At 55.6% G+C, this 14706-nt stretch overlaps 1 long non-coding RNA gene across 5 annotated transcripts in view; it reads right to left on the bottom strand.

Annotated features, from left to right (window-relative positions):
* LOC120887515 (uncharacterized) overlaps positions 1–14360 on the bottom strand; it is a 30394-nt gene extending 16034 nt beyond the window's left edge. For 3 of the 5 annotated variants that reach the window (XR_013427053.1, XR_013427052.1, XR_013427051.1), the window contains exon 1: positions 555–6752. This is a non-coding gene — a long non-coding RNA (uncharacterized LOC120887515). Of the gene's footprint in view, positions 1–554; positions 6753–13985 lie in introns of those variants that run through there. The other 2 variants (XR_013427054.1, XR_013427055.1) reach the window with 2 other exon arrangements.
* Between the last annotated feature and the right edge of the window lie 346 nt (positions 14361–14706).

The following is a 14706-nucleotide window of genomic DNA, read 5'->3' on the forward strand; positions in this document are numbered from 1 at the left end:
CCAGTGAATTTTTACATATATTTTTAAATATCTAATTTATGCCAGTGGCTAGCAGCTACCGTCTTGGACCCAGGCCGCTCTCGAAAAATCACCTCCCGTCCCCCGGCTTCCTACGGTCACACAGGGAATGATGAAGGGTCATTTCACCGGGAAATTGTGGGGATTAGAGATAATGTATATAAAGTGCCTGGTGCACACGAGGCAGTCCGTAAAACACTGCTTATTTTCTTTATTAATGTCAGCCTGCCACTCTTAAAATAAATAAATAAATAAAGCGTGCCTGGATAAATGAGGGCTCAGAAGCACCCCACCACAGAGGCTAAAGATCCCAAGCTGTTCCAGAAAAACTCTTGGAAAACAGCCCTGAGTTGCAGAAGTCCGATTGCAGCAGGAGGTGATCGGTTACAAGGGCTCTGTTTCACTGCAGCCCTCGCCGCAGCTCAATAAATTAAGCAATCACTCCATCAAATAACATGTTGCTTTAATCCCCTCCCTTGGCACGGGTTCAAGTTGTTTGGGGTTTACATCAGCCCAAGCCCTGAAAGGCCACTCACGGTGTCCTTGTGCCTCTCTCCCCCCTGATTCATCAGGCGGCTCTGGAAACAGCGTTGCAGCCTCCTGATCGGCAGGAGAGCGCATGCCAAGCCAAGCAGGTCTCCTTTTATCAGAACCCGAGTCTCTTCCATCCTCTGGCCTTGACACGCCCGCACGGTTCCTCGGGCTGAGATTTCTGGCAGGTCCATCTGCAACCGAGACAGAGACACCTCTCAGCGGCTCAGCCGGGTTCTGGGCGTGGACAGCCAACGCGCCGTGGCTTCTCCATTCCCATCCCTCTCTCTCTAGTGGTTTACGATCTCACAGCAGAATTTCGTTTCCCCTAGAAACTTGGCATCGGAGGTGTCAGCCTGGGAACATATTTGTTTGTGTAAATTAAAAAGAAGAATATGTTTTGACCATATTTAACTTCTAACCGTGCTGGAGAAATAAATACTGGCTCTCGCAGTGCTGCTGGCTGCACAGTCCTGGCTCACCTCCCCAAACCCTGTCTTTGTTTATAAAACCCAAAACTACCGAACGCTCCCAACGGCTCTTCTCCTAGGAAAGCTACAGGGGTCAACCTCGGAGGCCACGTCCGCCCCCAACCTCAGCCCACACAGTAGAAAGTTCAACTTACCTTTTTGGGAATTTTTGGCTTCCGGCCACACGGCATCCTTGCTGGGGTAGGAAAGGGTGTCAGAAACAGGTCCCCCCACGTGACTTGTTCAGGGGCTCGAGAATGCTACTGTGTTTTCAAAACTACACTGGGCAAGAGTGTAGATTTCAAATGCACATATTCTCTGAGAGAGAAACTGCACTTCTAGGAATTTATCCTATTTGGGTAAAGCAAAATCCTGGAGCGAACACAAGTGTTAGCCAGTAGGGGACAGGTCAAGTGTGGTGGGAGGCTGGACCCCGATAGAAGGATGAGGTGGGGCTGAGTGCTGTGTGGTCTGCAGATTTGTTTGAGATGCCCTTGCTCTTCCTTGATCTTGTTTTTTTTTTTTTTTTTGGTACCAGGAATTAAACCCAGGGGTCCTTAACCACTAAGCCACACCCCCAGCTCTTTTTAAAATGGTTTTGAGATAAGTTCTCCCTGAGTTGCTTAAGGTCTTGCTAAGTTGCTGAGGCTGGCCTCTAACTTTTGATCCTCCTGCCTCAGCCTCCCCTCCTCACCCTGCTGAATCTTCTTCACATTATGAGCAAAAAAAAAAAAAAGGCACGCATCTGACCATGCTTACAAAATGCATGGAGACTGTGCAAACTGCTCACAGTGGCTACTTCTCAGTGAGGTTGGAGTTGAGAGAAAATTGCACAGGGGCCTGTTTATTTCCCCCGTTATTCTCTTTTGTACTATTTCCCTTAACCATAGGGCGGTGTAACTTTTAAATTTGGGGATAATTAAAAAACGTAAAATGGTGCCTTAAAAGAAAATCACTTGTCCACTCTGAGTCGGAGCAGTGGGACTCGATGCCACTTCTGTTTATCACACAGCTGTCAGGAGAATGGGGTGGGGGGACGGGCAGGGACGGTGTCTGGCTCATGGATGAGGAACGGGCTCCGGTGTCCACCTCCAGGGTCACCGGGCACAGGAGGCCATGAGGAGCGCAACAGGTGCACGAGACCCTGCAGCGGCCGGAGGAGCTGCGAGGCTTCCTCTGCTGGCCTCGCTCCTTCCCGGGGGAGCCATGCACCCCTTCCCGCCAAGGCTTCCGCTGTGATGCACCCTGGGGGGCACCCCAACACTTGGGGGCTCTGAATCTCTGGGTGTCGGAGTGGAGGACACTGTGAGTCCTGGGGCTGAGGTCCAGGTGGGCACAGGAAGTGAGGCTCACGGGGTGGGTGGAGGCTGTCCTCCGAGGAGGAGGACGACGGGCTCATGCCAGATCCGCTGTCACGATGGGCTGCCGGCATCTGTCATGGCCACCTGCTTCTGTTGGGCATCCCTGGTCCCCTCTGGACCGCCTGCTGCTCAGCGGGTCCCTGTCCTTCACACTGCAGCCCTGTCACCCGTGGGGGTCTCAGAGGACACTCAGAATCCAGGACAAAATGGTGGGGCCAAATAAAACAGCCGCGAGCTCTTAGGGGAGCAGGCTTAGGACAAACGGTGACTTCTTTATATTTTTTGTAAGTGCTTAGAACCCGCACGTCACCCGGGGTCATCTTATCTTTGGAGATTCAAATGAAATGGCCTTCAATTTTGTCCCACATGCCACAGGGGACCCAGCAGTCCTCAGAAGCTTTCCTGGGATTAGAGGTGAGAGGGGTTTCTGTCTCCAGGCACCGAGGGCCTAGATTCCCGCACCTGCTGAATCAGGGCTGCTGGGCCCCTGGGGCTGGCCTGGGGCAGGGCTGGCTTGGAGGACGTGGAACCCATGCAGTCACAGGGTCGGGCCGGCTTACCGCTCGGCGACGGCCACCTTGAACTTCTTAATGTTTGAACCAGAACTCTGCATACTCCTTTCACCCTGGGTTCCCCCAAATCACATACCTGGTCCTGCCTCATTCAGGGTGATTCCTGTCCCACCCACAAGGGACCCGCTCGAGGCAAAAGGATGACCATCGCCCACCCCGGACGATGGGAACCTGAGGGTTTGGACAACATTTTCTCTACTTTTAGAAATGGTGGGAAATTTCCATAACACAGTTGAAAGGACCTGGTCCTGGAAGTTCCTCAACATGTCAAACACAGGGTTGCCCCATGACCTCGCAAGTCCGCTCCCTAGCTCCATGCCCCAGAGGAATGAAGATTGTGCCCACACAAAACACACACAACTGTTCAGAGTTATATTATTTATAATCACCCAACGTGGAGACGACCTTTATGTCTATCAATCGACAAACGGAGAGACAAGCTATGGTATGTCCATACAATAGAATATTATTCAGCCACAAAAAAAAAGAATGAAGTTCTGACATGTGCTACAACATGGCTGAGCTTTTGAGACCGTCATGCCATGAGAAGAGAGCCTGACCCAAAGGAGCACATATTATATGATTCCACTTATATGAAATATCCAGAAAAGGCAAATCTATGGAAATGAAAGTAGATTAGTGATTGCCCAGGGTCAGGGGTGCTGGGGGATGTGGGGGATGGGGGTGGACTGCTATAGGGCACAGATTTCTTTGTGAGGAGATGATAATGTTCTAAAATTCACTGTGATCGTGCTTGCGTGATCGAGCATGCCCAAAGCCATTGAATTGTACACCTAAAACGTGAATGGGTGTGCCGGGAATTATATCTCAATAAAGCTATCAACAAGGGACACCCTGTTCCCTGACTCTCTTAATAGTCATCCTCTGGCTGTGGCCTCCAGCCCCGGGACCCTCCTTCTCCCTGCATGCACGTGCCCTTGACTTCCCCTGCCTGGAGAGCTTTCTGTACCCGAAAACATTTTTCTTTCTCTATTTTCATTCTCAATTCAAAGAAGGGCTTTCCACTACGACCCTTACTTTTCTCTTTAAAAATTACTGTGGGAACTGGAGTAAGTCCCCCAGGGTGTTCTAGGAGAGCAGTTGGTCACCAGTAAGTCCTAATAGGTGTGACTTCTGCTTAGAATTTCCCCAAGGGAGCTAGAGTCAACTCAATCTCTCCAGAGACAGTGGCCATCTGCTCAGAAATGTGACTCTGAGTCACCTCACAGGTGAGGAGAGAACATGGCAGGGGCCCAGTCACGTTGGTCTTACTGAAAGGCAGGCTGTCAGTGTCGAACGGAGATGGACCAACCATGGCCTGTCGGCCACCTCCGGCCCACTCCTTGTTTTTATAAATAAAGTTTTATTGGAACCCCGGGCCACAGCCATTCACTTCTGTACTGTCTGCGGCTCTGCTTGAGTTACTGTGGCAGAGTTGAGCGGCTGCGGCAGTCTGCAAAGCCTCCAATAGTTACCGGATGGCCATTTTCAGAAAATGTCATGGACACTTGAGATGGGAGATTTGGACTGGAGCCCCAGCCTGTCCATGCCAGGTGTGAACTTGGACAAGTCTGGCCATCTCTCTGAGCCCATTCTCTTATCGGTAAGCAGGGGCGAGTGTTAGTACCTCCCATCCCTGTTAAACTAAAATGACTTCACACACGTAAAGTGCTTGGGGCATGCAAAGCACGAAGAGTGACACTTACTTCATAAGTGGTCATCTGAAGTGACGGATCACGCCTGTGAGGACGTTTGTTATTATGATAACTATCCGAGAGGTTTTTGAGACGGTTCTTTGCTTCTTGGAATCATTGACACTTGGGAGTTTTGAGAGTGTGGCTGAGTTTCAATTTCAGAGGAAAAGGGATCCTTACCTTAAACCCTCTCATTTGACAGACAGTCCAGGAAACCGAGCCCTGACCTCCAGCTGGCTCAGAATGGAGACCTGAGGATCGTCTGCTGGGCACCCAGCCTCTTCCCCAGTAACGAGTCCCTGGGACTCTGGCCTGTGTGCCTTTAAGTACTTGTGTTGCCTTCAAGCTCCCATCAGCACCTGTGGGACAGCCACCCACTGCAAGGTGCTGGGACAGGCCCCGGGCAGGGAGGACCTTAACAGACGGGAGCCTCGGCACGCCCAGGGCTGTCCAGGAGCCAGCGGGGGTGGCCAGAACTGAGACGGCAACGGCCACCTGCTTTCCCAGAGGCGTGGATGAAGGAGGGTGGTTTGGGAGTAGCCTCCACTTCACCGGCTCTGGCTCACAGCTCTTAACTGAGCACCTAATACACGCTAGGACCCAGAGACAGAGCCAGGAGGGAGATGCAGGCTCCACCCTCTGCGGCCACGAGGCCTGCCTTCTCTTGGGAGCAAGGAGCCAATGGGCAGCACAGACTGTAACGGCCTTCAGTTCTCCTGGGGATTCCAACTGTCCTGCAGACGCTGTGGACGGACCCCGCTGGGTGACATACCGACAGCTTGGGAAACAGGCTTGGCAACCTTCCTGGTGTCCCCAGCCTCTGTGGTGACCACAGTTCATTTTATAATAACAGTCCACCTTGATTATCAGGGGACAGCTAAGACCCAGCAGGAGAGTCACTGCTTCTCAGTTCTTTATAGAGATGTGGGTTCATTCCCTCCTCACTGCGCCCCTCTGGGTGCCCCATTATTCTAGACAGAGAAACCGAGGCACAGAGACATGTCCCTCACCAGAGGCCACACAGCCGGTCAGCAGCCACGCTCAGATTCAGACACGGGACAGCTGGCTCCCGGGGGCTACGTTCTTGACCGGCCCTGCGTCCCGGGAGCTGACACCAGGTGCACACACGCCTGACACGGAGTGGCATCTTCTCCGTGACGGGGGACTGTCCATTACCTGGCCTGCTCTCGTGCCACCTCTCCTGGTTTCAGGGAGAGCCCTGGGAGGGCAGGGGCTATGACACACCCCTGCCCCACCTCCAGCACCTGGCCCAGAGCCCCCTGCCCCACCTCCAGCACCTGGCCCAGAGCCCCCTGCCCCACCTCCAGCACCTGGCCCAGTGCCCGCACGCAGCAGCAGGCCTTTAACAGATCTGCCCCGGGCAGGAGGCAGCAGCCAAGGAGCCGACTCAGAACCCACAGCCACAGTCCCCGTGTTTCAAGCCTGCCTGGCCTAAAGACAGGTTTGGGGGAGTCCCCACCCGCTCAAGGGACCACTTGCCTGGTCCTGGCTTTTCTCAACTGGGGTCCTCTCCAGATGTGGGCAGAAAGGCAGAGGAGGGGCTGCGACGGCCCAGCCCCCACCCTGAGGCTGCAAGGCAGGGGCAGGGGGTGTGTGCCAGCAGCTGGGCCAGCAGCTGTCCATGGGCCTCTGTACCGGCCCCAGCTGGCCAGCTGGGCCCCTCTGCCACCCCCCACCCCATGACGCAGCAGAAAGTGAAACCGCAGTGGCCCTGCTGGCTGGGACTCAGTGTCCCCCGGCTGCTTCCCCGCAAAACCAGGGTCCTGGGGGGTTGGTGGCCCTGCCCTGCCTGGCCCTGTGGCCTAGGGCGCCGTGGCACCCCCACCCACCGCAAGGCCCCCTGCTTCTGTGTGAGTCTCCTTAACTGGTGGTCCCCCTCGGGCCTGCCAGAGGCCTCCTCTCCCCACTTCCCCCTGAGGAAACCCGGGTGCAGAGAGGTACCCGGCCAGGAAGGAGGGTGCTGGGTCACGTGACCCCAGGATGGACACAAACCAGAGCTATGGGTGGGTGTGGGCGAGAGGGGCCTCTAGTGCTGGTGAGCAGGGAGGGGAGGGTCCACCCCACAGCCAGGGCCTCCTTCTCCCCCCCTCCCCTCCCCCTCCCCACCCCTCCCCCTCCCCTCCCCCTCCCCCACCAGCTACAAGGTGCAGGGAATCCCCAGGAGAGTGAACAATTCCTTAAAAAGTGGATGTGAGACTCTACAAACCCCCGTCTGGACTTCTGCCCCACCTGTATTATATTTGCTTCTTATTTGTCTTTTGAGAAACCCACTCTTTTTTGTTTACATAAATTGATGTGAAAAAAGTCCTATGCTCCTGCCCTAACTGGAAACCTAGCTGATTGCCACAAACAGAAATTAGCTGCACAAAGAGAGACCTATTAGAACAACATCTCTAGGGGCTGAGGCTGCAGCTCGTTGGCTCGGTGCCGGCTCACCCTGTGTGAGACACGGGGTTCCATCCTTAGCACGGCCTGAAAATAACCACATAAAATAAAGGCATGCTGACCACCTATAACTACAAAAAATAAAAAGTAACGCCTTGACCCAGTTACCACTCAAAATCAGTGGGTATGCTCAAGAGACCTGAGAAACTTGTGAACCCAACCTGTGGGTTTCATGCATGAAGAACGAGAGGCCCAGAGAGGTTGAGTCACTTCCCTGGGGTGACACAGTAAGACAATCACAGAGCTTGGGCTGGAATGCAGGTGTGGCTGCTTCCATAAACCCGTGCTCACTGCCAGGCTGTCTCCCCCTCCCGTCTGAGTCGACTCCGTGTGTTCGGAAACGTTAATACGCATCCCATCCAGGTTTTATGCATTAACTTCCCCATTTTCAAAAATTCCAAACCTTCCGAGCTGGTGTGTCACTTGAGCTCATGATAACACTGGCTGCGTCCAAAACCTTTTTGAGGATAGAGCAGAGGTATGCCTCGCCCCCAACATGGCGGATGGGGAAACTGAGGCAGCGAGTGGCAAAGCGCCCTGTCTTAGGGAGTTGGCAGGAGGGCAGGACTGCCAGGGGCCCCCTGCCAAGGTGAAGATCCCGGAGGCCCAGCTGGAAGACCAGCCTCGTCAAACAGGTAGCGCTTGTTTTCATTTCTCCCCTGCACCCCCCCACCCCCTCCCCCCGCCCCCTGCAGAGGAGGACTCCAGCCATTTTTCCCAGGCCCCATCTCAGGCTGTGCCCCTGGAGGGCAAAAAAGCGTGTTTGGCAACCAGTGTGTGTGCGCGGATGGCGTCCTCTTGTGTCTCGTGGTACCAGTCTGAGCCCAGCGAGGGCAGAGCTCCCCGGGACCCCAGGAGCCATGGCAGAGTCTGGGGAAGACCTGTGTATCTTTGAGCTGCTGGAGGAACTCAGATGGGCACATCTTCCAGGCCCAAGGACCCCGAGGAATACTGCAAGAGCAATAAGGATTTTTAGGGGCATTATGATAGTGGAATGGAAACACATCTGCCCCCAAAAGTCCCTCATTTTCCCTGCGGTAACCAACCAGCCGGCAGGAAGGGCTGGTTCTTAGAGCCAAGACTAAAAAGGAGAAAACGGACAAGGTTAGAGGGAGCTTCTACAGTGGGTGCTTCGGGGAGTGCGGGGGAAGGAAGCGTGTCGTGTTGGGGTGGCGATCGTGGGCTACACGCGACTCCACGACGCAGCTTCAGTTCAGAGGCGCCCCCTTCCATATCCTGAGGACCCCACAGCAGGTTCTGGAAACGGTCACACGGATTATTCCCCAAAGTTGGGCCATCTGCAAGGTTGCGCCCAGATGCCAAACCCTCCCTGATGATCCACGCCAACAACCACATCCATCGAGATGCCCCCTCTGCACCGTGGGAAGGCGCTCCGCTTGGGGACCCAGGGGAAACTATCTGGAAGGTGAGCAGCTGGTTCCGAGGCCAGACGGCTCGGGTAGGGAAGCCTGATGGTTATCGCCGAGAGGGCAAAGTCACTGCCAAGGTCGCGGTGCTCCTCTTGTGCTGGCCACTAAGTTCTGAGGATTTAGGGATTTGGGGGAAAATGATCTCAGAGGTCTTTGCAGAGAAGTGTCCCTGTGGCCAGCCAGCGCCCAAGGGCCCTGAAAGGGTTAACCCCTCCCAGCAGCTGACACCCGAGAGGAGGAGGCTGTTGGCCGGCCTGGGGAGCTGGCATATCACCCTGGGCCATCTCGGAGAGGGGCTCAAACAGCCTCTGTCAGTTCTGTGAATGGGCGTGGCCCTATCGCCGTCAGGAGGAAAACGGGGTGAGAAGCCATCCCAGCACATTCCCGGGGTGCTCACTGGCTCCCTGGCACCCGCCGCGTGGCCCTGAAGCTCTGGCAGAGACTCCAGGCATCTGGGCCAGGCCTGAGAGGGAGTGATCCTATCCCTGCCATGTGACGGCCGGCAACCCGGCCCACATCTCCCCTTTCAGGCAGCACCTAAAATATTCTCTGGGTGAACCTGAGACTAAATATGGCATGTCCCACAAGCGCCCGGTGGGGACCTTTTAATGCCATCTTAAGATACAGTCAGGAACCCATGAGGCCTTTTGGTGGCCTGGAGTCCAGTTACCGGGGCCAAATGGGAGTCCCAGGGCTTTGGCTGACTCAGGGCTGAGCCCAACTTGCCGGAGCGGGCACGTTCAATGCCAAGGCACGGCGGGCTGCAAACCTTTTCCCCGAAGATTTTAGCCCAGCAGGCCCACCCCAATGTGGCTCAGATGTGAACCCCCTTCTCTGTCCATCTGGCCCTCCTTCCGGGTCCTCCCAGGGCCCTCCAGGGCCTTCTCTGCACTTCCAGGCTCAAGTCCTGCCCCTGCTGGCCTGGATCTGCCTGCCAGTCTGATGACAGGAGTCGGCCCAGCTCCCAGGGTGGGTGGGAGGCTCCTGGGGCTGAAGAAAGACAACAGACAACTGCACGGCCATCTACATGTGCTCCAGGGGGCTGCGCCACGCTGCCCACCCCAGAGAGAAGGATCGCAGCCCTAGACAGAGGCTGCCAAGGCCCAGTCCGCAGGGGAAGCCCTGTGTGCACAGAGTGGATCTGCTCCCGGCCTGTGGGGCCACCCCATCTGTTTCTGAGCATTTGGAAATCCGCAATGAGCAAAGTGGGGTTCTGCACGCTGACCGCCAGATCACCAGGTTACTGCCCTGGGGAGCCAAGCAGCCCAGCTCATGGCTGAAACGGAGGCCATCTTGGTCCTAGGAGGAGGGAGCTTTAGGCACCTGTCTGGAATGTGTGTGGGCTCTTGGGCTCTAGTAATGGCCACAAGGCCGTGTCTGGGCCTGGGCTGGCAGCGGTCCAGGCTGTCTTGGGCACAGATGCCAAAGGCCCTAGCACTGAGCTCGTGGAGGAGTCCAGCATCGAGCCCAGCTCGCTGCATGCCTCTGAGGAAACTTCCACAGCCCGCTGAGCTGCTGACCAGGCTCGCACTGGCCACTCACTCTTGTCCCTGCCTAGGCCAAGTCCAGAAAAGCCTAAACACACCATGGCTCCCGTCTCCCAGAGCATTTTAAAAATGGCCTTCGGTGACACCTTGGCATCTTCCCGGGAGTCCCTCATGCAGTGGTGCACCCACTCGCCGAGGGCCACAGTTTACTTTGTGGTTCCAAAAACTCAAGATGTTTTATATAAGAAAGAGGATATAAAATCAGAACCTTTGTTTTCAAACGTTCTAAGCATTGGTCTGCATCCCATGCGACTGGGGATATTGAGAAGGCAGCATCCCAACACCGACTGCTTTGGAAAGAGACCCTGAGCGGGGGAGGGGGGCTGGGTCTGGCAGGGGGGTGAGAGAGGGACCCCAAAGTCAACTCCCCGGAAGCTCCACTCTCTCCCTGGAAAGGCCTGAAGCTTACAGTTGTTTACATCACGCCGTGGGCATCTGTGTTGTTGCTTGTAATTTATTTTCACCTCATTCCAAATCGAACAAGCAAAAAGAATTTTATATTTTCCTGTGTTTGGTGGGCAAGACAGAAAATTCCAGCATAAAGGAACTCTGGTCACCCATGTTTTGTTTGGGCATACACACATTTTCTGGCAAGTGACTCCCAAGTACAGAGTTTGTCTGAACTTTTCACTAAACTAATTTTTTATCCCCAGGCCTAAAATGTATTTTAAGCCACAGTCCAAATTCCACCTCGGAAGCTCTAAGTTGATCAGCTTCAGAATTTCTTGTTCTGAATGTTAGAGTTGGTTCGTGCCATCAATGCATGCTTTATTTTGAAGGAAGTATCATTTTTTTTTATTACAGCCTAGTCTCTATTTTACCCCCAACCATATTTTTTTCCCCTTCTATCAAAATATTTTTCCTGTATGCCTTGGGTATTGCTAAGAACTAAATTCAAAGTTGCTATTTTTGTTCTCTATCTCAGCACTTCTTTGGGGGTGGGGAAATAGCAACTACTTAATGAAATTTCACACACACACAGGCAAAAGGAGAAAAGTTCAAATGTGTTTAGCGTATTCAACAGTTGCATGTTGGATATTTTTAAAATTATTATTACTGGGGGAGGGTGGCAGTAAAAATATAAAAATCAGGGAGGGTCCTTTGCTGAATTAATGAAGAACCCTTCCGGCAAAATACTAATTTATGATCTCTTCTCTATACTCCTTTTCCTGTTTGAAAACTCAGGGAGGGGGGAAAGTTTGCTAAATGTATTCATAATTACATGCACGGTTTCAGAGGGCTGGATTTAGGCAATGCCTGTGCTTTGGGAACGCTCACCATTAAAACAGAAATCGTTTCACATTTAGCACTAAATTCCGTCTGATTTTCCACACTTAACAATTCAGTAATTTTAACATTCGGCTTCATCGCCTCAATTATAGCTCAGTATCTTGGCGCAACGTTCAGTGTTCCGGCCTCGTTAATTCACGTAAAACACCCTATTTGTAGACGTATCATTAAAGGCTAATTTGGTGAGATATCCTTATTTAGCAAAGCAAATAGGATTTGACAGTCAGCTCGGGGTGGCGATTCAGCAAAGCACAAACACAATTCACAATGTGACAATTTCCCATGGACGAGCCACGCTGGAATTGTGGACTCCTGAGAATTGTGCTGTTTCATCGTGTCCCATAATAAAGAGAAAGAACTCTGCAAGTGAAGAACTTTTTGCTAGGGCAGCACAAACCTCCCCTGTGTGTCCATGAGCCACGTCTATCAAATCACCACATCTTCCACCCTGGGACTCTGCTGTTCAAAAGTTGTTCAGGGACAGCTCCATTTTCTATTCCCTGCTGGGAGCCCTCCGTTAAAAATAATCTAGGCTTCAGGGATGCCTATATAGGTTGCAACTGGAGATCAGATTCAGTGGGAAGCACTACAGCTTCATAATGTTCAAGTCCTGGGGTGGAGGGGGGGGGCATTCGTACTCCCCACTAGCCTTGCCTCAGAGACTCCCCCTGAACACATGATGCACACTTTATAAAATGCCTTCAACAAAGAGTCAGCAAAGAATTGCAAGGAAAACTGCGATTCCAGGTGGAAGCCAGAAGCAGCCTGCTCCCTGGAAATCTAATGTCATCGCGATTTATGAGCTCATGGTATTTTATGGGGGGGGGGGGTTGGTTCAGACACTTGAATACAGCCAGCCCACGTGTCGCTCATCCCCCGCGGGTCCCGTCCACTACCACATCTCAGCAAGCCACGGGGCGGGTGGGTTGAGGGGGAGACCTTGTGCTTTCCACCTTCTGGTATCTCTTTGGCCTCCCAGGGAAGGAGAGGCCCTGGAAATCACAGCGGGCTCAGCAAACCCAGAAGACACTTGCGGATCAGTGACCAGCCCCCTGCTCTCCAGCCGCTCCACGCGCGCAGCCCCCCCGGGGCCTGAACCGCTCGCTGCAGAGCATGACCCCAAAAGCGGGACTTTGTGGGCCAGTTGGATAAAACATAAACACATCTCGCCCTCAAAACCCCGATTCTGGGCCCACCGCCTCGGAACCTTCCTCTCGAAGTGAGTCCCCCTTCACAGCTCACCGCGCGGGGCAGGCTGCCCGACAGGCAGGATTTGGGAGAATCCTGGATAATTAAAGGAATCCTGGCTGGCTGCCCCCTCAGGAAAACCAGGGAGTCGCTGTGGGAGGGAGGAGGGGCGCGTTTGTCCACTCCATGGAGTGTCCTTTACCTCCGGGGGACAGCCAAACACTCAGGCCTGAAAGCGTCCCCCAGATACCAGGGGCTCCCCCAAAGTCCCTTAGCAACGCATAAATCCAGTGTCTGAGGTGCTGCTTAAGCCCCACCCCCCCACCCCCAGCTAAATAAAGTTTAGATATTTATGCCCTTAATTGTCACTCATTAAAGTCAAATTTGCTGCTCGTCCAGATGGGGAGAAATCATTTCCACCTTAATAGCTCAATTAGCCTCAGGTTCCGCAAAGGCCACCCTCCCGAGCACACCTTTCCCCCCCTACTTAACCCCCCCTCCCTTTTTCACAACTTCTCCTAAAAATAAATTATAAATATGGATGTGTCCTCAGAGGATCCGAGCGGCACATTCCAGCGCTCCCCTCGGTGGGGACTGGAAGCAGGAGAAACCAGAAACGCCACCCCCCTCCCAAATCAAAATGCCTTTCCTTTTTCTTTCTTTCTTTTTTTTTTTCCCCTCTAACTTTTTTCTTTTAAATTCTAACTTGGCGTCGTCTCGGGCCCAGACACCCCGATCGGCACCCCGGAACCGAGTTCTTTATTTTACTCCTGTCCAGAGAGACTGAGGCCAACGTGCTATGGCCGCCTGCTCCCAGAGGGAGGGGGCGCCTAACTTTATTCTTTGGGGGGGGGGTGAGATGGTAACTCTCTGGGGACCGTCCTCCCGGCATTCCGGAGTCCCCGGGACCCGTCCCCCGAGGCGCGCGCGGCCCCCGCCGCCCGTGCCAGTCCGGCCCCGGGCGCACGTGGAGTGGGGCGCGGCGGGCGGGCGGCCTGCTCTCGGCACCGCATTGATATCGGGGTCACGCAGCGAGTCAGTTTCCCGAACGGGCTTTCCGGGGTGGGGGCGGGGTGCTGGCTTTCCACCGCCTCGCTCATTTCCCAGCCCCGGCATTATTAGGGGGGTGGGGGGCGGCCTCGCCCCCGTCCCACCTCCTGGCCTAACACGCCCCTCTGGGGACAGGGCTGGGGTGGGGGAGCCCGGCCCCGCCGCCGGGGGTGGTGGCAGCGACCGCGATCGCAGCCCAGACAAGCGTCTCGCACCGGGTCCCGGGAGAGCCGCGCGCTACCCCCGCCGCCACCTTCCTGCTCCGGTTCCCACCTCCCCCCACCCCCAGGCGTCCACCCCGCACCCTGCCGCGACCCGTGCCGGGGCTCGGGGAAGGGTGCCACGCGGGAGAAACCGGGAAGACTCACCGCCGCCGCCTCCGCCCGGGTGCGGGGAGCCCCCGGGGCTGCGCCTGCCAGGGCTCGGGGCAGGCGTGCGCGGGGCGGGGTGCGCCCCGCGGGCCCCGCAGCCTCCGCCGCGATCGGAGCCCAGCCTCGTTTCCCTCGCCGCGGCCGGGTAGGGGGCACTTCCAGGGAAAAGCCGCCCCTCCCCAGACACGATCCAAGTGATGGGCAGGGGGCGCAGAGAATCCTTTTCTGCAGAGAGCGCGGAGCCGACGGGGCTGCACCGGGCCTCCGCGGTCCGCGGCCGCCACAAAGCCGCGCCCCCGCCCCGCCGGCCCCCGCCCCTGCTCCCCGCCCCCCCAGCGCCCTATGGTCGGCCCGGGGCGGGGGCTGGGCCGGCCGGGTTGGCCGCGCTGGGGAGGCGGCGGCGGCGGCCCAGGCGGCGGGGCGGCTCCTCCCCGGCCCGGAGAGGGCGAGAGCCTGGAAGCCAGCGCCGCCCGGGGGGCGGGGGAGGTGGGGGCGGGGACGGGGGGCCTTCCTAGAAACCCTCGCCAAATATAGTCTGCGGATAGGGGCATTCCTAGAAATGCGGCGGCGACGTCAGCCTCGACCCGTGGGGGCAGAGCCTGGGGTTCTCCAAATTGGGGGGAACCGTGGGGAGGAAAAGGGAGACTCCCCACTTCCAATGCCCCCATTGCTGGGAGAGGGAGCCGAGGCTAGGCTTCCCTCCTGGGGGGTGGGGGGC

Source organism: Ictidomys tridecemlineatus, chromosome 10 (assembly GCF_052094955.1).
Source record: "Ictidomys tridecemlineatus isolate mIctTri1 chromosome 10, mIctTri1.hap1, whole genome shotgun sequence".
NCBI lineage: Eukaryota > Metazoa > Chordata > Mammalia > Rodentia > Sciuridae > Ictidomys > Ictidomys tridecemlineatus.